The sequence below is a fragment of the Talpa occidentalis genome, unplaced genomic scaffold (genome assembly GCF_014898055.3).
Source record: "Talpa occidentalis isolate TD23 unplaced genomic scaffold, MPIMG_talOcc4v2.1 talOcc4.9, whole genome shotgun sequence".
NCBI lineage: Eukaryota > Metazoa > Chordata > Mammalia > Eulipotyphla > Talpidae > Talpa > Talpa occidentalis.
The window spans coordinates 76,165,358-76,190,111 of record NW_023605305.1 but is presented as its reverse complement, the minus strand read 5'-3'; positions in this window follow the sequence as shown (position 1 = coordinate 76,190,111).

Sequence of the window (24,754 nt, the reverse complement as noted above, 5' to 3'; positions counted from 1 at the left end):
TCAGGGAGGTCCCGGGAGCCGCGAGGGGGGCTTGGGGCTCCGCCAGCCCCTAGCGGCAGACGCGCCGGCACGCTGGATTCCGCGGCGCTCGCCCACCTCGCGCCCAAGCCCGCCAGGCCACTTACATCGAGCCCGGGGCGCCCATCCGTGCTCTCCCGCGAGGTCCTCCCGGCCCGCTCCCTCCCGCCGACCGCCGCGGCCCGGGTCGGGAGCGCCCGGCTCAGCGGCGCGGGGCGGAGGCGCCCGCCCGGATCTCCGCCTCGGCAGCCCCGCCGGGGCGATGGCAGAGCGGGCCTCGCGCCCGAGCTCGCTCCTCCGCCTCGGCTGCTGCTCTGGCCCGGGCGCGCTCCGGCTCCGGACTTTTCATTCATCCTTTCACGCTCCCTCCCGAGGCCCGCCTCTGATTGGCCCCGCCGAGTCTGACGTCACCTCTTCGTTTCACCTCCCCCCTGCTGCCCCGCCCCTCCCCCTTCTCGGAGGAGCCGGAGCGCGCAATTGGGGCGCCCCTCCCCCCGGAGAACGGGGCGGAGGCGGGGCGGGGGAAGAGGGGGAACCACTATGTCAGTGTGCTGCTTCCCAGCCTCCGGCTGCCTCGCCCTCTCCGGAGACGCTCCTGCCATCTCCAATTCAGTGCCATTTGTGATTCTGATTCCCAATCTCACTTTTTGCAGGTCCTACATTTTCCATTTTGGCCCTAGGTATGTCGAAACAGGACAAAAGCTCAAAAATGGAAAAGAGATCGGGTGCAATCTCAACAAGAACTAAAATGACTGGCGACTCTACTCCTCCCTCCTCCTCCTCTCATCAGGATATTCTTTGTGCCCTCTTAGACAGTGATCCTCATCTTTCAGGAACCTCTCTTGCTGGTTTTCAGCCCAAAACAGTGAGGGAAAGAGTCTGGAAGTTTGAGAGTCTTACTGGGAGAATGGGGATCTGAGCGAGGTCGGGCCTCCCTTTTCACCAAACAGATACCCCACATCCCTTGAACCTGTTCGCCGTCGTGCCCAAATCCTGGTGGGAGAGTCTGGCTCATCCCAGCTGGCATTAGCCTGGGCAACGCCCTCAGGTTTTGACTCAGCCACGCAGGCCCTCGCTCACGCTTCTCTTTCGCCACCGCCTGTGCCTCCAACCGCGAGCCCTGAGTGCCCACCGCGTTGCATCTCCAGGTATCTGGAAAGTGTGGGGGTCAGATTCCGAGCTTTTCCGACCCTGTTCCCCATCTGACCCGGAGAATGAGAACCAAATACTGCAGCATCCCACTACGGGCGGCAGCGCCTGCACGCCCACAGGCGGCATCAGAATCCTTGCAGCCTGAGTGGGGAGCGAGCAGCGGTACCCTGCCTGAGCCGCTGTGCCCGCCTGGAAGCTGCTCAAATTTAGGGTCCCCCACCCTCGAGCCCTTTTCTAAAAATGTGACTTAGATATCTGGAGCCTCTCTGTCCCCTTAATGTGGGCAGGCTCCCACCACCAGGGATTCTGGGCACTAGATAACATGGGTACACTCCAGGGGACCCCAGGTTTGGCCTAATTGGGCAGACTTGTATCTGTCCGAATGGCCCACCTCTGCAGTCTAGGACAAAGCCTAGCTCCAATGCTGTTTGCCTTGGTTAAATGCTAGTAAACATGGGTTTCATGTGATGCTCCCCTCAAAAAGACTGGAGCATTTTGAACACTTGTGTGATGGTGGGGCAGGGGACACGTCCAATAGGATAAAGCCTATTTCCCTAGCAGAGTGTACAGCTCTGAAGCAGAAAGTTTGCTTTCTCCAGGTCTGGTGCATTCTCAGGGCTGGGCTTTGGAAAACCTTTTTCCATCTATTGGCCTCCATGGTTCTCAGGGCCCTACCCAAGGAAAATCTTTCTAGAAGCTTCCACAGTGTCAGTTCTGCACGCTCCCAGAACTAAGAGCATACCAGTCAATGGTGGGTTGGGGGAAGGAGAGACAAAATACCCACTCCTTATTTGTCTCCTCCTGCCCTCTCCCAGGTGCCCCTAGAGCTCCCAATACAGCACTGGGATCCCTGTTACTCCAGCACAATAGTAAAAGGGCAGATGCTTTCCAAACACTCCCACAGATAAGCTCACCCTACCGACATACTGCTAAATCACCTCCCTAAGCTCACCCCCTATACCAGCCCCACGGAAACTTTAGACCCCTCCAGCCTTTCTTCTTTGTGTCTACAAACCTCTTAAAACATTTCTCAGTACACCATCTTATATCCTTTTATAGGATAGCCAATTTCCTCTAAACATTCCAGCAATCCTAAATAAGGCATGCACGTCTCCACACACTAACCTGTCCTACAAATATTTCCCTACTTGCCCTTCTACAAGATCCCTTACAAGCCACTTAAGCAAACCTTTCTCCTCCTCCTTCCTCTCCTGACCTAATGCCTCTTGGAACCAGTTTGTGGGGTAAAGAATGGGCAAACTGCTAGTTAACACTCTCCCCTTTCTTCTCTGTCACCCAATTTTCAACCAAGTTCTCTGCCTTCTGTGCAAACCAAATTTATCTCCACAACCCCTTACCCTGGCCTGGGCCATCCAGATAGCTGGGATGGGTGTAAACTTAATTCTCTTTCACTCACTTCAATTATTTTTTTGGGAGGAGGGAGGACAGAAATATTTCTTTGCCCAGTGAAGAACTCCTACCCCATTCCTTTTGGCCAAATTCAGACCCAACTGGATTTCCCCCAAAACCAAGACTGGAAATAAATATCTAAATTTCTCCAAGTGGCTAGATAAAGAGCTCTCTCAGCCTAAACAGAGTCCAAATTTAAGGAGGCCCTCACAGGAAAAAAAATGGAGATTAGTTCAAGTAGTCCTTAATTATCAACATGGCATCCCCTCTCCACCCAGAATCCCCATGAAGTAACTTTTTATTTGTTTTCATCTGGGTGGTCTTGACCCCCAATCTGCACTCACTGCTCCTGCTCAGGGAAAAAGGTGAGTGGGGCTTCTGTCTTCATCCCAAAGGAAATGGAACTATAAGCCATGAAAGAAGCTGAAAACTCCCCACCATCACGTTAACCGGAATTGGTTTGTATACCAAGCCATGTTGCTTGAGTTTCAAAAAAAGAAACTATTTCAAGGATGGCAAATGAGACAGCTGAGGGGCTGAAGCAATGTCATACATATTTGAATCTATGGTATCTAACACTATGCCTTAAACATAGTGGATGCTGGAGTAATGGATGAATTAATAAAGGTCTGTTTGTGCCTGTGGGTTTGTCTGCAAGCCTGAGCTTCCTACTGAGTGGCTGGAGCACATTATGGATGGAGAGGGAGTACAAAATATGTGGGATCTGTGTATGTGTGTGTGAGAGGAAGGAGTTGTATCTATCTGGTTGTGTGTTAGTGACTATTCGGTAGTTCCTTTGACCAGAAGAGACTCTTCTATTTAGAACTGGATACAACAAAATGGGTGTATTAGGTCCCCCTTGTGCTTGGCCCACCAGTCTCAATCTCCCTAGGAAGGTCTCAGTCTGAGCAGAACCCCCAGCTTCCAGCACACCTTGTAGTTCACTGCACTATTCTGTAGAGTGATGGTCTGCAGACTCCATCTCGGAGTCCTTCCAGGGAAATCCAGGGGACTGTGGGCACAGCATGCCAAATCCCTGGTGCTGATCTAAGTCTGTGAGTGTCTCAATTAGCCTAGGAGCCTGCATTTTTTGCTAGGGCCAGTCTCCACCCTCATCCCTACCATCCTGATGCCCACCCATTGTCTGTGTGCTGAAGAGGCCCATGTATAGGAAAAACATGGCCTAAATGCTCTCTGGCTGCAGCTTGCGGACAGATCTATATAAATTGGATCCCAAAATACAGTTTGGCATGAAACCACCCTCTTGAATTATTCAGGTAATTAAATAAAAAGCATATTTTTCTTTGTTTCAATCACCAGGACAATTTACCTTAAAGATGCAGATGAAAGCTGCCTTTGGAGGAGGGTGGGGTCAAATATTTATTTCTTATAAGTGTTTCATTAATATGAACATTAGCATGCATTATTCTTTAGCTATAGAATATTTGCATTGTCTATGGGATAGTGACAAAAGCAAGATTTGGCGGTAAAATATACTGAGCTCTTGCGTGTGTGTGTGTGTGTGTGTGTGTGTGTGTGTGTGTGTGTCCATATGAACAGAAGTGTTGAGAGTGCATGTAGACATGATCTGGAAGATTCATCCCTGGGAATACCACCCTTCCCTCCTCACTGTAATGTTTTTTCTCCCTTTGAAGAAATAACCTGAGAATCCCTCAGCTCTGCCTAATCACTGCCTTGACTGCTTGCTCCCAATTTTGTTCTTGAACCCCCCTGCACCTCTCACTTGCCAGAGTACCCCATGGTATCAGGGAGAGGAGCACCAGGTGACAGAGCAGGTAGAGGGCGGCCAGCAGTAAATGGTCCTCCATGAGTGGCGTACAAGTGCACACACATGCATACACACTCACACAAGCTTACCAACAAAGACAAATGTGGTGACACATCTACATCCACGGGCGTGCCCGCCCAGCAGTGCCACATCCCAAGGCTTACAGACTCCCCCCCCCCCATACACACACACACACACACACACACACCTGCCTGGGCTCACACTTCACAGCATTTTTCTAAGCTCCCCACAACCGCACTCACCACAGCCCACATTCTTCTTCTCTCCCACTTCTGTCACCTCCATACAAATATCTCTGTTCCCTACTGCAAGCAACTGCCTCCGCCAGGGCTAACTAACTGGCCTCCACTGAGAAGGAAAGGACACCCTTGACTCCCCAGTGCTTCTCCTTCCCTTCACAGAGCTGGACACAGGGTGGCCTTTCACTGCGAAGCGGACAGGTTCCGTTCCTGTCATCACAGACTACACAGGACAACTGGAGCTGACCCAAATCAGGGACCCCAGTTAGACCAGTCAGGCGAGGGAGGAAAGTGTCAAGAGCAGGGACAAGCACAGGTGATGCAGCATTGTTTTCCTTCTCCTCCCACACCCACACCACCAGCAAAGGAAACAAGTAAGAAAATAGATACCCCAAAGCCAAAGGAGGCCACCTACGATGACACCAGAAACAAGCCAGGCTGCTTCTTCTTGGGTGCCCAGCTCCTGTCAAGGAGGAGAATGCAAAGGTTAAAGTCCCTTGAGTGACTCCAAGCATCTCTCCTTAACAAGCCCCACCTCCCTGTCACTCTCCCACCAACTCCCTGTCTAGTATTTCCAAGACCTAGACAGCCTCTCGTCTCCGGGCTTCAATTTTGAGAGCTCCAGAGAAAGCTCTGCTGAGGGAGAGAGCTGAAAGGGAAAAGCCTAGAAGCGTAGCCATGCAGGGAAGGCAGGCCCCTGGCCAGAGCTTCTCCAGCCCCATCTGGCCTGGATGACTCCATCCAGTCAGGTCCCCAATACCTCCTGCCGCCCCTCCAGATATGCTTTAGGGCCTGGGGCTCGGAGCTGAGCCTATGGAGAGGCGGTGACCTTTCTGACTCCAACCTAAGAAAGCAAGTCCTTGCCCAATGGACACTGTTTCCTCAGATTGCTGCTGCTCACGGGTCTATCAGGAAGCACACTGGGGTAGAATGAAGGTTCTGGGGTCAGGGATCTATATTTGTCCTTCTAGAACTAACTGCACTGCAAGCTGAGCGCTGTGCACGTTTAAGAAGCCCCAGCGGTGTTATGTCTGTCCCCCCCCACCCCCACTGGCATTACCCAGCGGCTGTCCCCACCTGTGCACACCCCCAGGGAGCCACACAGATCCCTCCCTTCCTCGCCTCCTTTCCCACTGACACAAAAGGGGTGACTACACAGCAGGCGATCAGTTTGTTTTTAATTTTAATGTTGGGCATGGGACCCAGTCCCAATATCTCACAGTTTTACCTTCTCAGTATTTTGCTTTCAGGCTAAATTATTATTGGGGGGAATGTCTAAGGGCAGACATGTGGAGATGACTGAAATACCAAGAGGAGTGTATTTATAAGTGTTTGTATGTATGTGTCGGTGTGTTGGGGTAAGTTGATAAATCTGTCTACTTCAATTCCACACCTAATTTTCTTCTTGATGGTTTTTAAGTCATAAAAACAGAAAGATAACCTACCTCCATGGCGGGGGGGGGGGGGGGGGGGGGGGGGAGAGGGAGGGGAGAGAGAAAGAGAGAGAGAGAGAGAGAGAAGAGAGAGAGAGAGGGGCAAGCACTGGGGAGCAGGGATTAGCCTTGAATGCAAGCCTGATTTCTAGGAGAGGTGGTTTGAATGCCCCTGCTCACTTCTAACACTCACTTCTGCACACCCATCCATTTCACAAAGGGATGACTCAGTCTGAAATTGTTATGTTCACAGCAGAGAAGGGGCCAACCCCACCCCCAACTTGCTGACTTGCTAGAAAACAGGCACAAGGACAGTTGGGGAACCTCTGGTTCCTTCTACCCCCCTTAATCAAAGCATCTTCATGGGATCCCTGGAGACCCCAGCGTCTGTGCCTTGCCACCCCTTCCCCACCACACACACACAGTGCTGGCCCGGGTGCCCAGGAGGCATGAACATGGTGTGCAGGATCACGGTCGTGGCTTCAGTCTCAGCCTCCTCAGGAAAACTGGCCTCGGGGGCACTGGAAATAGTCTGTGGACCTGCAGCTTCCAACACCTGCTATGGCCCCAGTTTGTCCCCCAGAAAGTTTTGTGCAGGCGGGGCCCTAGGGTCCCAAATAGGACCTTCTTCCTACAGCCCTTGGCCCTGCTTTAAAAACAAGAAATTTTAAAACATCTACCATGTAAGTCTGCTGAGGGCTGGAGTGGGGTTCTCTCTCCTTCTAGAACCTGAGCATCTACCCCCAACGCCTCACATGCCTTTAAGCTCATAGAAAAGGGGAGAAGGAGGATGAAATAAATCTAAATTCTATATAATGTTTTGAAACATTTTCAATTTTTCTGTCTTCCACCTATTTGGAAATGTGGCTCCTCTCGCCCTGTCTCCCGCTCCCCCACACCTTTAGACTTTATCTTTCCCCTAAAACCTTAAGACTCAGGGGCAGAGAGGGATAAGAGCAGGAGCGAAGCAAGAGGGCCGAGAGTCCAAATACAGAACCATTTTTTTCTCTTTCCTCCCGTCTCCACTATAGTCCCCTTCCTGCCTCTGGTGCAAGCATTAAGATGTTGGCAGTGTCTGGTGGAGAGAAGGGAGGGGCGGATTAATAGGATCAGTAGCACCGTGACCCTAAACCCTCCTCGAATCCCATTGACAAACTTAGTGAGCTGTCTCCGGGTTGGCTGGGTCTAGGGGAAGGAGGGGGACCAAGAAGTGCTCTGGGCGGCTGGCAGGGCCGCTGCCTCAGCTCGCAGGCAGTAGATGCCCGGGAAGCAAGAGGTGAAACCCCGCTCTGCCAGCTCCTCCTCACACACATGCTTTATCCCTTTTGGTCACCCCCTAAATCTTTCATTAGCCTTTCCTTTCTGTGATGATGGCACCCGCCTCCATCAGCGAAGTAGGAAGGTTAGGGCGCCCTGACAGATTTCAAGGAATCCCGTCCCGCCCCCCAGTCCAGATGTCCTTGGGGGTCAGGACCTCCCGAGTGGGACTTACCCAGGGTGGCTTCGGCGAAGAGCGAGCGAGGCCGGGACCGCTGGCATGGTGGCCCCGGCCACTGGACTGCCTCTCTCCCAGCTCTTAGCCTCTTGTGGAGTGGGGGATGCGGCCGTGACGTAGCATCTGTCTATCCATTCAGGAATTTCGCTTGTCTCTCTCTTTCTCTTGCTGCTCTCCCTGGAAAGGGAGCAAAAAGGGGGTCCTGCCCCTGTCTGGAGATACCACCACCACCAAAATAACAGCCCACTCTGGGGAAGGCCCCTCCTTCTTCCTTCTGGTGCCTGTGTGGGGAGGGGGCCTTTGTCAGCATCGCCTCTGTCTTCTACCTCCTCCAGCCTTGTGGAACCTGAGGTTGGAAGAAGGGGTTAAGGGAAGCTATTGTTCCTCCAGGTTACCCTCATCCCAAAAGGAAATAAGAGAGAGGGTGTGACACAAAAACCCTGTCCTCAGTCTCCTTCCGGTGCTAAGGTTCTAATTTACCTTCAACTCCAGTGATCGAAGGAATTGTGTGTCCAGGCTGGCCCTGGGGCTGGCAAGGAGTGATAGAAAGAGGACACAGTTATATAGGGAGGCTCAGGGTGATCCAGTCCCCTCTTCCCAAACCTCCCCTTGACTCCCTATCAGCTCAACTCATCCCAAATCCAGGTCTAGTTGTGAAGGAGAAAGTGACAACTGGAAGGGGAAGGCTGAGGGGCGCGGGGCGGGTGGAGGCCAGCACCGAAAGTCTAGACAAGAGGAGAGCAGGGTGGGACCAGAGATTCAGAGTGGAAGACAAATTATCTTATTCTCAGAGGAGGGAGAGCAGTTTGGGGGCTGGTTACCAGGGCTGGGGTGTCGATATTTGGTGGAAGCTGGGGCCCAGAATGGTACAATGGTCCGGCCTCTTTTCTCTCTCTCACCCCCACCCTCTGCCCCTCCCTTTTTCTCCCTCCCGCTCCCCCTGGCCTGCATGGGAACTCAGTCTGAGCCCGACGTGACAGACAGCAGGCCTGCATGCTAATGAAGTTTGTCTCAAGTTCATTGTCAAAGCCCCCCCCTCGCCACGGCCTCCTCCCCTTCTCTCTCACACACAAATCTCTCTCCAACTTTTGTCCCACAGACCTGGAGGCCACTTGAGTCTCCGCCGGCTCCCCTCTCTCACCCTCCCCCACGGCTTTCAGTCTCCCCTCTCCTCACTGCCTCCCTCAGCTGGGGCGGGGGCTCTCTTCTGCCCGGTGCCTTCCCCGCCACCCTCTGGCCCGGCCATCCCTAAGCTCTGAAAGAGGGATTCTGAGGGCGAAGGTCAGAGTCGACGGACTGACAGACTCGGTTCTTCTTTCCCCACCACAAAGTAGGGAGCTTTGGAGAGGTGGGAGAAGGCAACGGACTGCCCCCACACAGGGTTCCCTGCCCCCCAATTTCTCAGCCCTGTCCTGGCCCGTCCCCCATTCTAGCCTCAGCTCCCCCTCCCCTCATCCCTCCCATTATGATTATTTTGCTCTCCCCTTGATTACATCTGCTTCACTAGCTCAGAAATAAAGATCCTTTGAGACTAATTTTGCACCCCCCCCCAGCTCCCCACCCTTCCCTCCTCCTTCCCTCTAGACCAGGGCTCCCTTTAGCTTCTTTCTCACCGGCTGGAAGACATTGAGTTCCTTGTCTAGGGAGCTAGGGGGTTGATGGGAGGGGGTGTCAGTGGAATGGAGGGGGGGTCTCTCCAACTCTGGGACGTGTCCAGCAATCCAAACCTGTCCTTCTTTTGTTCCTACAAATCTCTTCATACTGTCACCACCCTCTGGAGTCTGCCTTTCTCCCAGTAACTAGGGGATAGGGGAGGAAGGGGAGGAGGACCCTGAACTCACTCCACCCCTCAATTCCGGGGAAGGAGGGAGGGGGAGAAAAAGGAGAAAAAATTAAATCCCCCCCCTCATTAGCCAGAAAGGAAGCGAAAGGGGATAATTATAATTAAAAGCAGACAGCTGTGGATTGCGTCTTTTATGTTCCTCCAAGCTTCCTCCCCACTTCTGCCATCATCACCCAAAAATCTGCACAACTCCAAGAGCATCTTCCCCTGGCTCCCGAGCGTGGGGAGCGTGCCAGGAGACTAAGGCAGGGGCCGATTTGGGGACGAGGACGCCAGTGCCTCTCATAGGCAAGACTGCCCTAAACATCTCCATACGCCGGCGATGTGGAAGCTCCCTCCTCCAGTTTCCCAACTCGACCCCAAGCGCGGGCCTGTGGGAGGTGGGGGCATTCTGGGGATGATAACTAATTCAATAATTTGGGTAAATCTTTGATTTTTTCTAAAAATAGCAGTAACTCATTCACAATGAGATGAATACTAAAAATTAAATATGATGGAGGGTATTTTCTCCTTCAGGCGTTTCTTCCCTCCACCCCTGGAGGGGCCAAGGACGCAGGAGGGCAGTGAGAGGCAGCGCGGGGCGCCGTAAGGGAGCGCGTCACAACAAAGAGAGGCTCGCAGCCTGAGTACACAGAAATGCGCACATATACATATGTGTACTTTATAATTTCAGGGGTGGTGTTGCTAGGCCTTAGTTCTGCTTCCCTATGTATTTATAGAACTTGATCATAGGCCAGAACAGCAGGGTAATTATAGCATTATTAGCATATATGCAAATCAGGTAACCTATATACGCTGAATGGAGGCAGATTATTATTTATTTCTCTCCCCCCTTCTCCTTCCCTGGTATCAGCTCTGGCTCCTCAGAGCTGCACACCAGCAATTATCTGACATTATAAGAGGGGGTTGTAGCCCTGGAGGAGGGGGCTGAGGGGAGTAGGACAGGAAAAAAACCTACGGGGCGGGTTTTCTCTCATTTTACTCAATGTTATTCTGGGAAGAGTAGGGAGGGGCCCAGTGAGAAGCCTTTGAATTAACAAAGGCGGAGGGGGGGGGGATGGAGAGACAGAGACCTGAGAACAGAGACAGATGAAGCCAGAAAAGCTGTGAAGCCCTGACAGAGATGGAGAGAGAGACCCACAGTTCAAGAGGGAGGAGACACCAGAGACAGGGGCCAACACGAAGGGAGACACAAAGAATCCAGATCTGGGGTGAAAACGGGAGTGTTTTTCTGGGGTGACCGGTCGTGCAGGTTGGCTAGGGCTTGGGCAGGAGCGCCGGCCTTCCCGGCCTGCTGTCCTGGAACCCAGGCAACATCGCTAAGTCCTTTTCTCTGCCACCTGGGAGGTGGTGGCCAAAGACACTAGCAGAGGTTTGGGTGCGTCCCTTTCTCCCCACCACCGCGTGAACACCAGCCGCACGCTGAGATCCAGCTCCTGCCCCGAGGCCTTCCTTTCTCCCAGGGCCCCTCCCCATGCCCGGCTGTGGCACTGCAGGCCACCCAGAGCTGGGCTCCCCATCGAGGCTCCGAGGTGCCTCGTCTCTAAGCACTGGGTACACACCATGTCCTCATACACCCTAGCCCTTGCTCACGCTGTTTTTATACCAGCTCTGCGGGTAGAAGCGGGAGGCTTCGCAGCTTTACTGTTTTTCCTTCATAGTGTTCCCAGGACCTGCCCTGCGGAGGCTGGTGGCGCTTCCCTCGCTGGCTGCGTGGGGTCCCGCCGCCGGCTCTGGGCAGCTGGGGCTCCACAGCTTCGCCGACATCCTTCCCTCCACGCCACTCAGAAGAGTCCACCAGCCCTAGCTGGATTAAGGAGTATCTCTATCCGCTCCCCAAATCCTTTTCTCGTACCTAGAAAGATTTGCATGTCTATCAAGTTTCAAACGTCGCTCTCCAGGTACTGATAGCCTGCCACGTGGCAACGCCCTTGGCCCACCTGAGGCAAACTTCAAAGACGGCAAATGGGGGAGGGAGGAGAATTAGAGAAACCGTGGCAGGACTTGAGGGCCAAAATGCTCGCCTGGCGTCCTCTAATGAAGAGAGGGAAGGGTCGCTGAAAGAAATGAATAGACAGACCAGCCACCCAAAGCCTGACAAGGAAACAAGGTTTCTAGGCTGTACTTCGATTTTTCACACAGAAATTAAGAGGATGTGCTGTCATATAAACATAGAGACCAGAAAGAGGGATGGATAGGCTTTATCGCCAATAACTTTGGCACCTACCACATGCATTTGTATTTATATCTGCTCCTGGCTAGCTCTGTGTGGCCAGGGGACGCAGAATAGTTAAAGAGCTGAGGAGGCAGCAAAGCACAGGCACGCAGAGGAGAGAGAGAAGCCAAGTAAGAAGCAGAGAACTCAACAAGGCAACTGAGACCAAGATCTACAAGAGCAGAAGAGACAGGCACTGAGAGCCCCCAGAAAGCGGGTAAGGCCAGGTCAGGCCCAAAGGCTGCCAGGCAGCCAGCTCCAGGGACCAAGCTCTCTACTCTTTTTCTCACATTAGAGACCTGGGGTACAGCCCTCCCGTCTACCGGTTTCTCCCTCTGTCTCAGCCAGAAATTGGGGAGAGGATCTACAACCTTATCAGGCATTTCCTCTGCAAATATCTGAATTGTTTGTACAATGGCGAGAACCCCTCCCCTCCCAGGGCTGCCCCATAAGTCCCATCCCCACTCCGCACAGCCTGGCATTCCAAGATGGGGACTCACCGACAGTTCCCTTTTGGCCTATGCACTCTCCTCCGCGGGCTCTCCTGTACTCCAGCTGAGTGGCAAATGCAAGGAGCTCTGTCTGTGCACACACGCATCTCTTACCTCATTTTCTCTCCTACAAAATTAATCTCCCTGGCAATCCCACTGGACATTGGCCCACACATTGCCCACTCTTGCCTGGAGCGGCGTCAGGATCCGTGCATGGAGCGGGTTCATGTAGGGTCCGTGTGTGTGTGTACCCAGCATGGTCTGTGTGTGCCCACACCCACCCGCAGACAGCTCCATCGCCCGCCGGGCTTGGACTATGACTGAGGACATCTTCCAGACCCAGGATGTATTGGACCACCATCCAAAAGATCTTTTACTCCCAGGTTTCCTAAATCTGCCAAAATGTCTTCTTTGGGTGGCTTGATAAGAAATCACATATAAATGGTTCTCCCACAAACCGGCCTTTCAACACAGAGCTCCCAGGGCACCCAAGAATCATATCTGCCCTGAAAGGGAGACCAGACCTCGCCACAGAAACGCGGGCTAACATGCCAGCCTGTAACAATACCCATGAGCTGAGAGGTTTTCTACTTAACATTTCCCTGGTGTAAATTGATGCCTATATTTGTCTACATGTTACTTTTATTTCTAGTACCATATACATCTCCTCTGCTAGTTTTCACAAAAATAATGGTCTCCCTGTGGGCACCTGGCCAACCCCAGCACTGTGTGAGATGCGTGTGGCACTGAGTACACACTGGCACACGTGCCTCATGCCTGCTTTATAGCCAGTGCCATTTTCTTGGTGCAGTGCCTGCTTCTGTCTGCTTCCCAGAGGGTTCTCCAGGTCTGATGCTCATTTCTGGGACTCAGGCTCTTTTATTTGGCCTGAATCTCTCAAATAAACAAGCAACTAGTATCCCCATCTTTGGAGCCCCTGCAACCTTAGCCCAGGCAGAGAGACTAAAGGCTGGGTGGCTGTGTATACACGGCTGCTGCTGTGCCTGCTGGCGAGACCAGGTAGGTGCCCTTTCCACTGCCTGGTACTGTCTGGGGGTCACCACTGTGATGGGCTGAGTTAGCTGGAATCTCTCGCTGGGTCTCTGAGGATGTGCGAGTAGGTTTACGGTCTCTGTGTCCTGTCTATGCGCAGTGAGCAACCGAGTGTGCTGCGCGGGGTGTGCACGCTCTGAGCGTGGGCGTGTGTGTCCACGCCGGGCGGTGCGCGTGGGGGAGGGGCTGTGGGGGGAGGTCAGGGCTGTACGTGTGACATTTGTTGATCTCGATGTGGGTGTGTTTGTCGCCATGTGCGCGCGCAAGAGCCCTCGGGCTGGCCGTGAGGCTCGCGGGGAATCGGTCTCTGCCTCTGGGCGTCGTGGACGGTGACTGCGGACCCCTGAGTCCCCGCGTCCGCGGGCATGTGGCTTCCATGTGGGAGCTGCGGGACTGTCCCCGCCTGCCGGGGGTCGGCGGGCGCCGGGCGGGAGCCTGTCCTCAGGGCGGGCCCGAGGCCCTGCGGTCTCCGCGCTCTCCCGCGCGGCCGCGCTCGCCTCCCGCTTCCGACAAAGTGCAAGCGCCGCGGCCGCGCGACTCGCCGGGGGGCGCGGGCGGGTTCGGGGCGGGGAGGGCGGGGTTGGGCGACACCCGCGCTCTGCAGACCACTGCGGCCGCGGCCGACCACGACCTGCCCGGCAGCGCGAGCCGGCGAGAGGAGACGAAAGGCGGAGAAGGAACCGAGGGAGAAGCGAGCAGAAAAAGAACATCAAGGATTGGAAACCGATAAAATGGGAGCGCGAAATCCATTTGAAAAGAAAGAAAAAGCGAAAACAAAAGGACAAAATAACACCCAATGAAATAAAAAGGAAACATAGCAAAGACATAAAACAATGGTTAAACTAAGTGGTGGAAGGGGCAAGGAAACAAATAGAAAAGAAGGGCTCCGGGGCCCCCGAAGGGGTGCGGGGCCCAGACGGGGCGACGCCGCCTAGAAGAGCGTCGGGAGCGGGGCGAGGGCTCCCCCACTAGCCCGTGAGCTCCCTGGACCCGGGTCGGGCGAAAAGCCCCGCGGGAGGGTCTGCTGGTCCCCCCCAGCCCCCCCCCCCCGGGCTCGCCGCTCGCCTCCAGCAGGGGGAGACGCGCGGGGCTGGATCCCGAGGGCCACCTCTGCGCCCCATCTCCACCGCTGAACCCAGGGCGGGGAGGGGGAAGTAGCCGAGAGGAGACCCCCACCCACCACTTTCAGAGTCAGTCTCTGCTGGGGTTCGCGCTCGGCTCCGCTGTCTCGCGATTTGCCGCGCCAAGTGCAGCCTCGCGCCAGCCCTGCCCGGCGCAGCCTTGAGGCCCGCGGGTGCGCGGCCGCCCCCTGCCCGCCGGCTCGAGGTCCCGGCCTGCGGTCGCGCCCCGGGGCTGAGTGTTCACAACCAGGGGAAGCTCCGGTAACAGGGGAGCCTCTATGCCTAGGAGAAGGGAGATGAGAGCCGGGAAGGGAGAGCAGAGACAGAGAAGAAAAGAGGGACCAAGAAGGAGGCTGACAAAAAAGGAAGAGGCTGGAAAGAAAGGAAAATAGAGATAAATAAAGGAGAAGGACGGTGGAAGAGGAGTAGGGTCTCCCTCAGGGAGTTTGGTCAGAGGCCCTGATAAGCTCCTCCCGGAGAGGCCGCTGGGAACATCTTCCTTTTTCTTCCAAAGCAGCTGAACACCGGGACGGCTCCTAGACCGCAGGTTTCCAGTAGCCATAGGGCCAGGCTCCAAAACACTGGAGATGGGTTACCTGCGCCTGTGGGCTGGGGAGCAGGACAGGGAGTGAGAGACTGCCTGCACTAACGTCCTGGGGCACAGAGCTGGAACCTAAGCGAAGGAGCCAGAACACCTGACTCCTCCAGGTGTAGGCACAGGCGAGTTGCTGGGATTTGGGGGTCATGGCCACAGGGACACTGAGCTGGTTCACAGCTCACCTATCCTAAATGACCCCCAACTGACTTCATTGTCAGAGAATCAGGATTTCACTCTTCCAACTCCTGAGTATATACCATCCCCATCCTGTCTTGCCACCACCCTCTATATCCCGGGGCTGATGGGGAAAGGGTTGCTGTGACCAACTGCGTGGCCCTGGCCAAGTCACTTCCTCTACCGCTTTCCTCCTTTATGAAAGGCGAGTCTGGGGCTGGGAGTGATCGCAAGTCCTTCAGCGGAATGTTTAGGACCAGTGTGGTGGGTGGATCCACCTCAGCCTAGGACATTTTGGGCTTCATCAGTAAACATGTTATGCATTCACTTGGGGTGGTGTGTGAGCCAAGGAGAGATAGTCTTCAGCTGCGGGAGGGGGAGGTGAGGTGTGGGCTACCTCTACGGGAGGAACCCAGGAGAACAGGGGAGCAAGAGGGCTTGCCAGGAGGTTCCTGCCATGAGGTGAATAACCAGGCATGGTGCTCTGGGCAGGGCTGACACATAAGTCAGACAGCTTGGTGGAAGGTGCCGGGTGTTGAGAACATAACTGGCCGCATGACTCTATGCCAGTTACCTAACCTTTCTGAACCGATAAAATGGAAGAGAAAAGAGCTACTTCCTGGGGTTGTGAATTCCAAGAATTAATGAACCCTGTGTCTGCTTACTTGTGTGGCCCTTCATAGATACCCAAGGAACAGGTGCTTCCTTCCAAGTCAGGACTGTCATGTCTACCTTTTAAGTTTTGTATTCTATCGAGGCATGGCGCAGACCTCTCTTGCCTCGCCTGCTGCTCCCCTCAGTAGTGTATTTCAGTCAGTCTCCCTGTTCTGTTCCCCACTTTGTCTCTGGTGACTGCTCTCACCATGACCTACACCCCAGTTCATACACTCAAAAGTGTTGGAACTCCTATTTGGAACTGAGTGATTTGTGCTGCCATTCTAGCTATCCCCCATTTATGTATTTATTTTCATAGAATCACGGAGAATCTATGGCTTTTCACCGTTTATTATTTGGTTGTAATAATAAAGTTTTGGAAACAAAATATAAATGCTGAAAGGAATAGGCAAAATGTTGTGCGGTAGTTAAGAGAAAAATTTAGACTTATTTACCAAGATGAATAGATCTCAATAAAATGGAAGTTCAGTTTCAGTTCTGGCTCTGTCACTGACTAAACTGGGTGACCTGAGGCAAGTCACTGACTCTCTAAACTTGTCCTATTCCAAATGACATTCTGCACTTCTTTATAAACTGCAAAGTGCTAGGGGACTGAGGTGCTGGTGCACGGGTGCATTGGGGACTACACCTGGGGGCGGGGAGCAAACATTGTTTAAAAATGAATAACGATGTAAAATAAATATAAATAAAAATTTAAAAAACCCTGTAAAGTGCTGAATGATTGCAACTCCTCAGACCCTGCAAATAACTGTTAAGACCTGGGCTGCCTCAGTGCCTGCCACTGTCCCACACCTCACACTGGAATGGCTCCTGCACAGCCTGGCCCAACAGCCTAGGTTCTCCAGATGGAGGGACTGTCAGGCCTGCAGGTGCTTGGCTCCGGGGCACAGAGGTGAGTGAAGAGGGTAGAGGGTGGGCAGAGAGGTTCATTATCACCGTACCCCGTTTTTTGCATTCCTCTCCCTCCGCAGGCTGCCAGTGCAGTTGCCATTCCTCCTCCTCTCTCTCCCCCTGCTCTTGCTCTGCCGGCCTTTCAAGTGGGTGGAGAGTGGAGGGCGTCCCGGTCTGCTCAGGTGCTGTAGTGTTGGGGTGAGAAATGGCCTGAAATTGCAGTGGGAAGGATAGAATTTGGGTTCAAGAAGAACCTTCTGACTCTCCAGAACAGTAGACCCAATATCCTTCTCTCCCCCAAAAAGGAGCCCCCTGCACACCTTGGGAACAGAAAGGGCAGGGGCGGGCTAGGATAGTGAAGACACCCAGCACACCCAAAAGGGTGTGGGGGAGAGAAAAGAGTCTCTGAGAGCCAAAGTGAGGATTCTTGCTTCTGTGCTCTCGAGAGGAGAGGGGTTTGCGTCGGGCCGCTAACGAACTTCTTCCCAAATTCTCTGTGCAGGATTTGGCTGCTCCCAGAGGGGGGTCCTTTCTAACAAGGTGCCCCCAGGCCCTGCCCCTCCCTCCCCAGGAGCTGAAGCCGCCAAAGGTTCGTGGAATATAATGGATCATTTTCCAATTTACCAGGGTCTTAGAGATTACGCCGCTAATCCCATCAAAGACCATCTGCTTACATTGTCCCTCCTGAGCCAAAATAAATAGATCCTTTACTCCCTCCACTTCAGCTCCTCTGGGGTATTGTAGCAGGAGAAAGTTCGACAAGGCCCATCCCATTTCCCCCTCCCTCCTGCTGCGGGCTGGACAGAAAAGGAGAAAACAAACTTAGCTTGTCTGAGGTGTGAAAGGTCACTTATGCTCCTGACCCGCATTCTTCTCCCGAGCCTGCGACGATGGGAATCGGGGAGAGGGGCGGGCCCGGGGCTCTGGGGGTCTCTGAGGATCAGCCCCCTGCAGAGGTGTGGGACAGGCTGCTCTGTGCCCCACCGTCCTGCTGTCTCAGCTCGGAGGCCACCTCAGCCCCAGCCCATTTTGGCCTCTCTTTCCCCAGTGGCTTCTAGTTTCTCCCACCTATGGCTGCTGGGAAATAATTATTGAATTCCCACTTTCATGCCTTCCTGGGTGGAATTGTGGGAAAAGGACACGAACATTCACACAAACACTAATTGATTCCATCTAAAAGTCATTTATTCCACAGGCTTTTCACATTTATTCTCTTATTTGTTAGGACTCTGTTGCCAAAGGGGTTTCAGAAATGGGGGAGAGAAGCGGGGGAGGAGCCTCGCAGGGAGTTCATGGTGAGCACCGGGAGGAATGTGTATGAACAAATCAGGCCCCAGAAACTAGATCACGCAAGTCATATATTAAAAGATGATAACTGCCAATAAAAATAAATGAAAAACAAAGCAGGGCAAGGGAGTGAGGGGTGGTGGCATTGAGAGGTGGCATTTATAGAGACTTCCAGGAGGTGTGAGGACCTCAGGAGAGTGCCCCACACTCAGAGAATAGCCAGACTCTTCCCAGTTTCTGTCTGTCTGGACCATTTTTCTCGCATTCTGTGCCCCGGCCATCATTTTTAGCTGTTTTCTGCTCAAGAACTCAAAGGGGCTCCAGCAGCCTGTCCTGTTCTCTGCAGGACAATCTGCAGAGGCATCTCTCTCCAGCTCTGCCTATTTGGGATGACTGCCTGCCACACACTTGGTCTCCACAAAGGACAAAGGACACATCTTACTTTAGAAAAGCAGCGCAGGGGTTAAAGACACTGCGCTATCAAGCTATCGCCAGCCACTGCAGCACAAGTTCTATCCCCAGCCGGCCAAGGAGCAACCCACATGGTGCAGCAGACCTCTCCTGACTCACCTGCTGCTCCCCTCAGCAGTGTACTTCAGTTGGTCTGCCTGTTCTGCTCCCTCCTCTGTCTCTGGTGAATCCTCTAACCCACCCTCCACTGCACCTCTGGTCTGTACCCCAGTTCTTGTATACATAAATAAATAAATCTTTTCAAAAAAAAAAAAAAAAGAAAAAGAAGAAAGGTAGCACAGCGACAGAAACTACACAGGCATGGAAGTCAGGAAGATCTCACTGGGACTCACTCCCAACCCTGCTGCTTACCAGCTGGGGACCAAGGGCCAAAATTGGTGAAGGGACTGCCAGTGGGTTACCTTACCTCTTTTATCCTCATTTTCCTTATCAGTATGTAAGAATGATATTTACTGCACAGGGCCCATAGCAGTAAATGAGATCATATGAAAATATTTACTAAAGTGCCTGGCAAAAGTGAAATAGTCAAAATTATTCTTGAAGAAGAGGAGCTCTTCAAAAGTGAAAAAACTGAGGGATGCTGGATACATGATATGTTTTGAATTATTTAATGGACCATCATATAGAAAGGCAGACTTATTTAATGGTGCAGAAAAAGAATCTGTGACTGGAAATAATAGCGGTGGCATGAAAAAGAAGGTACAAATGTCCAGAAAAGACCAAATATAGAGATTATTAGGTCAAGAATAGCCATTATCAAAGATATACAAGAAGAAATTTCTGTTTTGAGTGATTGAACTAACTGGTTTCTACCATTCTTTCCAATATCAAGATTCTAATACAAAGCAGCCACGTGTCAGTTTAAATTGAAAATTTTAAGTTTTCTTGAAAGTTTCATGAAGACAGTGGTCATGCCCACTGTCTTGAGTTCATTTCTCTATCAAGTGTCCAGAAGACCATCAGGCATATAACAAGCACTTGACAGCATTTAGTGAATGAGTGAATAAATGAGACAATCAACACACAGGACATACCTTGCAGCTGTAAAATATCGTAGATCGTTTTTAGTAGCAATGATAATCACTGACACCTGAGTGTTTCAAGTGCATTGACTGCATTATTTTATTTTTTTTTAGATTTATTTATTTATGCATACAAGAACTGGGGTACAGGCCAGGGGTGTGGGGGGGGGTGAGAGGATTCACCAGAGACAGAGTGGGGAACAGAACAGGCAGATTGACCGAAGTACACTGCTGAGGAGAGCAGTGGGCAAGACAGGAGAGGTCTGCTGTGCCATGTGGGTAGCTCCCTGGCCTGCCGGGGATGGAACCGGCGCTGCAGAGGCTGCAGACAGCTTCATAGGTTGCGTCTTAAACATTTGCGCCACCAGGGAGGTTTGACTGCATTATTTTAAAGACAGTAAATGTTGTAGGAGTTCAGTGAAAGCAAAACCTGGGAAGAAGTGAGGTCTGGAGGGAAGAGGTGGACAGGGAGTGAGAGCCCATAGAGAAGACAGGGTACATTGGGGGATTGGGTTCTATTGGGTCCTTGGAAATCGGGAGGCCTGTTGCTGGGCTGCACATCCGTGGATTACTGCTAAGAGAAGATGTGGAATGAAGCAGCAGGAAGAATGGAAAGGATATAGAAGGGGGGATTTCGTGTTAGGATTACAAAATCAAAGGAAACTAACTTTTGGCCTGTGGGGACTAAGTCCGTGACACAGAAGACTTGCATAATGGTGGCGAAGGTGGCACAACCAGCTCCCTCTTAACTACCAAAGCTTTTCAGGGCTTCCTGGCTGAGATAGGAGTTAGTCAGTGGCCCCTGACTTTTGGCAGAACCTTCTCTTCTCTCCTGTAGTAAAGAATAAGTACTTGATGGAAGGATAAATGAAGAATTTCCATTAACAAATGCCAGATTTTGCTTTGCTTGTTTGTTTGTTTTAAAAGACTTTTAAAAATATATATATATTTATTTATTTATACAAGCACTGGGTACAGTCAGAAGGGCGGGAGGGTGAGAGAATACACTGAGACAGAGCGGGGAGCAGAGCAGGCAGAAGGACGGAAGACACTGCTGAAGGGAGCAGCAGGCGGCAGGAGAGGAGGGGTCTGCGCACCATGTGGGACCCTCCTCTGGTGGCCCAAAGCGGCGCTGCAGAGGCTGCGGGCAGCTTCGCAACCCAGCGCTCAACCACTGCACCACCGGGGAGGGCCTGTTTTAAAAGACTTTTAAACATTTATTTATGCATACAAGAAATGGTGGCTAGGCCAGAGGTGCAAGGGTGTGAGAGGACTCACCAGAGACAGAATGGGGAGTAGAATAGGCAGATCTATTGAAATACACTGCTGAGGGGAGCAAGGAGGGAGACAGAGACAGGAGAGGTCTGCTGGGCCATGTGGGTTAGCTCCATGGCCACGGATCGAATTCGTGTCACCATGGAGTCCTGGGTTCTATTTTGCTAAGAAAGGCTATGGACTCTGCATCCACAGAGAAAGTGGAGGAGTATGTGGTGTCCTGAGGCAAAAGGGATGAGCTACTCACATGGCACAGCAGACTTCTCCTGTCTCGCCCCGCTGCTCCCCTCAGCAGTGTACTTCAGTAGATCTGCCTGTTCTGTTCCCCACTCTGTTCCTCTTACTCCCCCCACCACCACTGGCCTGCACCCCAGCTCTTGTGTGCATAAATAAGTAAAACAAATATTAAAAAAAAATTCTTGCCACCAAGAATTCTCTTTCCCAAGTGAGTTTGTACTAGGGGGAGGGGTCCTATCTAAGTGCCCCCTTACCCTGATTCAGGTTCTCCTGCAGAATTCCAAATGTTCCTTTTCTTATACCCTTTGAGAGTTAGAAAACCGCCACACCAGGAACTGAAACAACCCTATATAATGTCTGTGGCTCAGCTGTTCTCTTCCCAGCCTGCTCAGGTGTCTTTACCACTAGGGAGAGTGGTCATTTGGAAGAACATATGCAGTATAAGGGAAGAGGTGCTCTAAGTCAGGGAACGCCAGGACCACCCAGCTCCCTCCTTACAGAGCAGGCAGGAAGAGGCACCGTCCTTTCGTTGCCTTGTGCTGCCACCTAGTGTCCACGAGTCTTAACCGACCTCACACTAGGGAGCCACCCTCTTTCATTTGTTCATTCACTCATTTGATTCATTTATACATTCATTCTGTTTTTCTTTTAAGATTTATTTATTTTTTAAAAATATTTATTTATGCATACAAGAGCTTGGGTACAGGCCAGAGGTGGGATGTGTGTGAGAGAGGATTCACCAGAGACAGAGTGGGGAACAGAACAGGCAGATTCACTGAAACACACCGCTGAGGGGAGCAGCGCCATGTGGGTTGCTCCCTGGCTGGCCAGGGAATCGAACTCTCCATAGGTTGCATCTTAACCCTTTGCGCCACCAGGGAGGCCCAAAGTTTATTTATTTATTTATACAAGAACTGGGGTACAGGCCAGAGGTGGGGGAGGGGGAGAGGATTCACCAGAGACAGAGTGGGGAGCAGAATAGGCAGATGGACCCGAGAACACTGCTGAGGGGAGTAGCAGGCAAGACAGGAGAGTTCTGCCACTCAACGTGGGTATCTCCCTGGCCGGCCGGGAATTGAACCCGTGCTGCAGAGGCTGCAGACAGCTTTACAGAGCTGTGCTCAACCCACTGCGCCACTGAGGAGGCCCCTATACATTCATCCTTTATTCACTAATTCACGTACTTTTTTTTTAAGCTTTATTTTATTTATACAAGAGCTGGGGTACAGGCCAGAGGAGCAGGAGAGGATTCGCCAGAGACAGAGCAGGGAACAGAACAGGCAGACAACCGAAAACACTGCTGAGGGGAGCAGCGGGCAAGACAGGAGAGGTCTGCTGCGCCATGTGGGTTAGCTCCCTGGCTGGGGATCGAACTCATGCCACAGTGTCTGGCGATAGCTTGATACTGTGAGACTTAACCCCTGAGCCACTAGGGAGACCTGATTCATGCAATCTTTTGGCAAAAATAAGCTAAGCCTTCTCTCCAATTACAAAGAAATCAGCCAGTCTCTCCACTTGCTGCTTTCATGCTGCTCTGGACATTTTCCCTCTCTGCCTTTTTCTTCCTGGTTAAGGAAGCCCCAGCCTTCCTCCCCTAAACACTTCAGGTTACTCCAATTCCAGTACTTCTTGCTATGAATTAAGCTCATGTCTTCATGTTAGCGGAAGCAGAGATGGAACAATCTAATTGCTTCCTAAAATGAGATTCCAATCTGAGGCACAGGGTTGATGGGAGTGAAGAGTGTCCACTGAAAAATTACCAGAAGGGAAAAATGACACAGTATAAGATCAAGCAGAGGTATAAGCTTTGAGGCACTTTCTATTTAATAATGTCAAGATATGTGAGGATATTTATTTTTTACAGCAATCTGTGAAGCTGTATTAGGATCCCAATTTCACAGGTGGGAAAACTGACACTAAAGAAAGTTAAGCAGTTCATTGATAGCGGCACAGCTGATTAGCAACAAAACTGGGTGAATCACAGGTTTGCGGGCCCCCATTCAGGGTCTGTTCCTTTAGAGCAGGATGTCTGAAAGAGGAGAATGGAAACTAGAACAAGAGAGACCATGCATGCGTAGAGGAGGAGGGAACAGGGAGATGGCAGTGGTGGCATCACGAAACAGCACATTACAGAGAATATGCTCCTCAGGGGAGTGGATGTGGTCAGGAGACACGTGGGCTTTCTCCTGCCAAATAGCTCTGTGGCACAAACGCTCCTCCTGGCGGCCATGCCAGGCTATGGTCATGTCCTCTCCCTACTCTAAGTGAGCGAGAGGAGAGATGGAGAGAGGGACGGAAGTGCTGAACTGGCTGGCCAGGGAGGCTAGGATGTATTGTCATTTATTCTGCACTGATGCAGATTTCCAGAAAGGCATGCACATTCACACTCAATTTATGTATTCCTATTATTACTGAATAACATATATTAAACACTGTTCTGATGCTTTATTTGTAGTGTACTGAATCCTCACAAATCTATGAGGTTAGTCCTCACAGAGCCTCCAAGAGGTTAAGTAACATGTGCTGAGTCATACAAGTGGTTAATTACAGTGAGGCCAGATCCATCCTTCTTTCTTTCTTTCTTTCTTTCTTTCTTTCTTTCTTTCTTTCTTTCTTTCTTTCTTTCTTTCTTTCTTTCTTTCTTTCTTTCTTTCTTTCTTTCTTTCTTTCTTTCTTTCTTTCTTTCTTTCTTTCTTTTTCTCTTTTTCTCTTTCTCTCTTTCTTTCTTCAAGAACTGGGGTACAGGCCTGAGGTGCGAGGGGTGAGAGGATTCACCAGAGACACAGGGGAACAGAACAGGCAGACTGACTGAAATACACTGCTGAGGGGAGCAGTGGGTGAGACAGGAGAGGTCTCTTGTGCCATGTGGGTAGCTCCCTGGCTGGGATCGAACTCATGCTGCAGTGGCTGCGGACAGCTTCATAGGTTTTGTCTCAACCCCTTGTGCAACCAGGGAGGCTCTCCATGTGCCTTTAAAGCCTGGAATAGGCTTCCTTCCACCCAGCACTCAGAATGGATCTGACTGTGTAAATATAGGCAACGTGTATTTATGTCAGAATCCAATGGGGGAGAAATTCTCTCTCTTCTTGGGGATATCTCTGATCTATCCCAGCTTCCAGGAATGACTCCCTATAAGGCAATTGAGTTCAGAAACACAGCACAACAGTACACCTGACAGCCTGGAACACAGAAGTGGAAGGATTAACAAGAAAGAACTATATGTATATTTTATTGGTTCAAATCACTCAAACTAAAACATATACACAGGGGACCTCCCTAATGGCATAGGGGTTAAGTCTTACCATTATCATGCTATCACCACTGCGGCCCGAGTTGGATCCGCCACCAGGGAGCTGACCCACATGGCACGGCAGATCTCTCTTGTCTTGCCCGCTGCTCCCCTCAGCAGTGTATTTTAGTCAATCTGCCTCTTCTGTTTCCCACTCTCTCTGGTGAATCCTCTCACCCTCTGCACCTCTGGCTGACATCCCAGTTCTTCTATGCATAAATTAAAAAAATATTCAAAACATATACACAGCACATGCCTACTTTGGACCCCGCCTAGTGAGAGAGGGAGGGTAATGTGGGAGACTTAAATATAAGTAAAAAGTGGTCCATATCCTCTAAGAATGCAAGAGACTAGTGGGGGAGACAGTGAAAAATACGATAAAGGAAAACAAATAATGCTAAGAGAAGGATTGGAAGAGGTAAAACTCCATGTCTCCGTGGAGGTTTTTAAGGGGTTTTATGAGGGAGATATAGGTATGATTTTAGCAGATACTCAAGAGAGGAAGGGATTTAGATAATGAAGAAGCAAAGGAAATAATAAAGATAATAAAGAGGG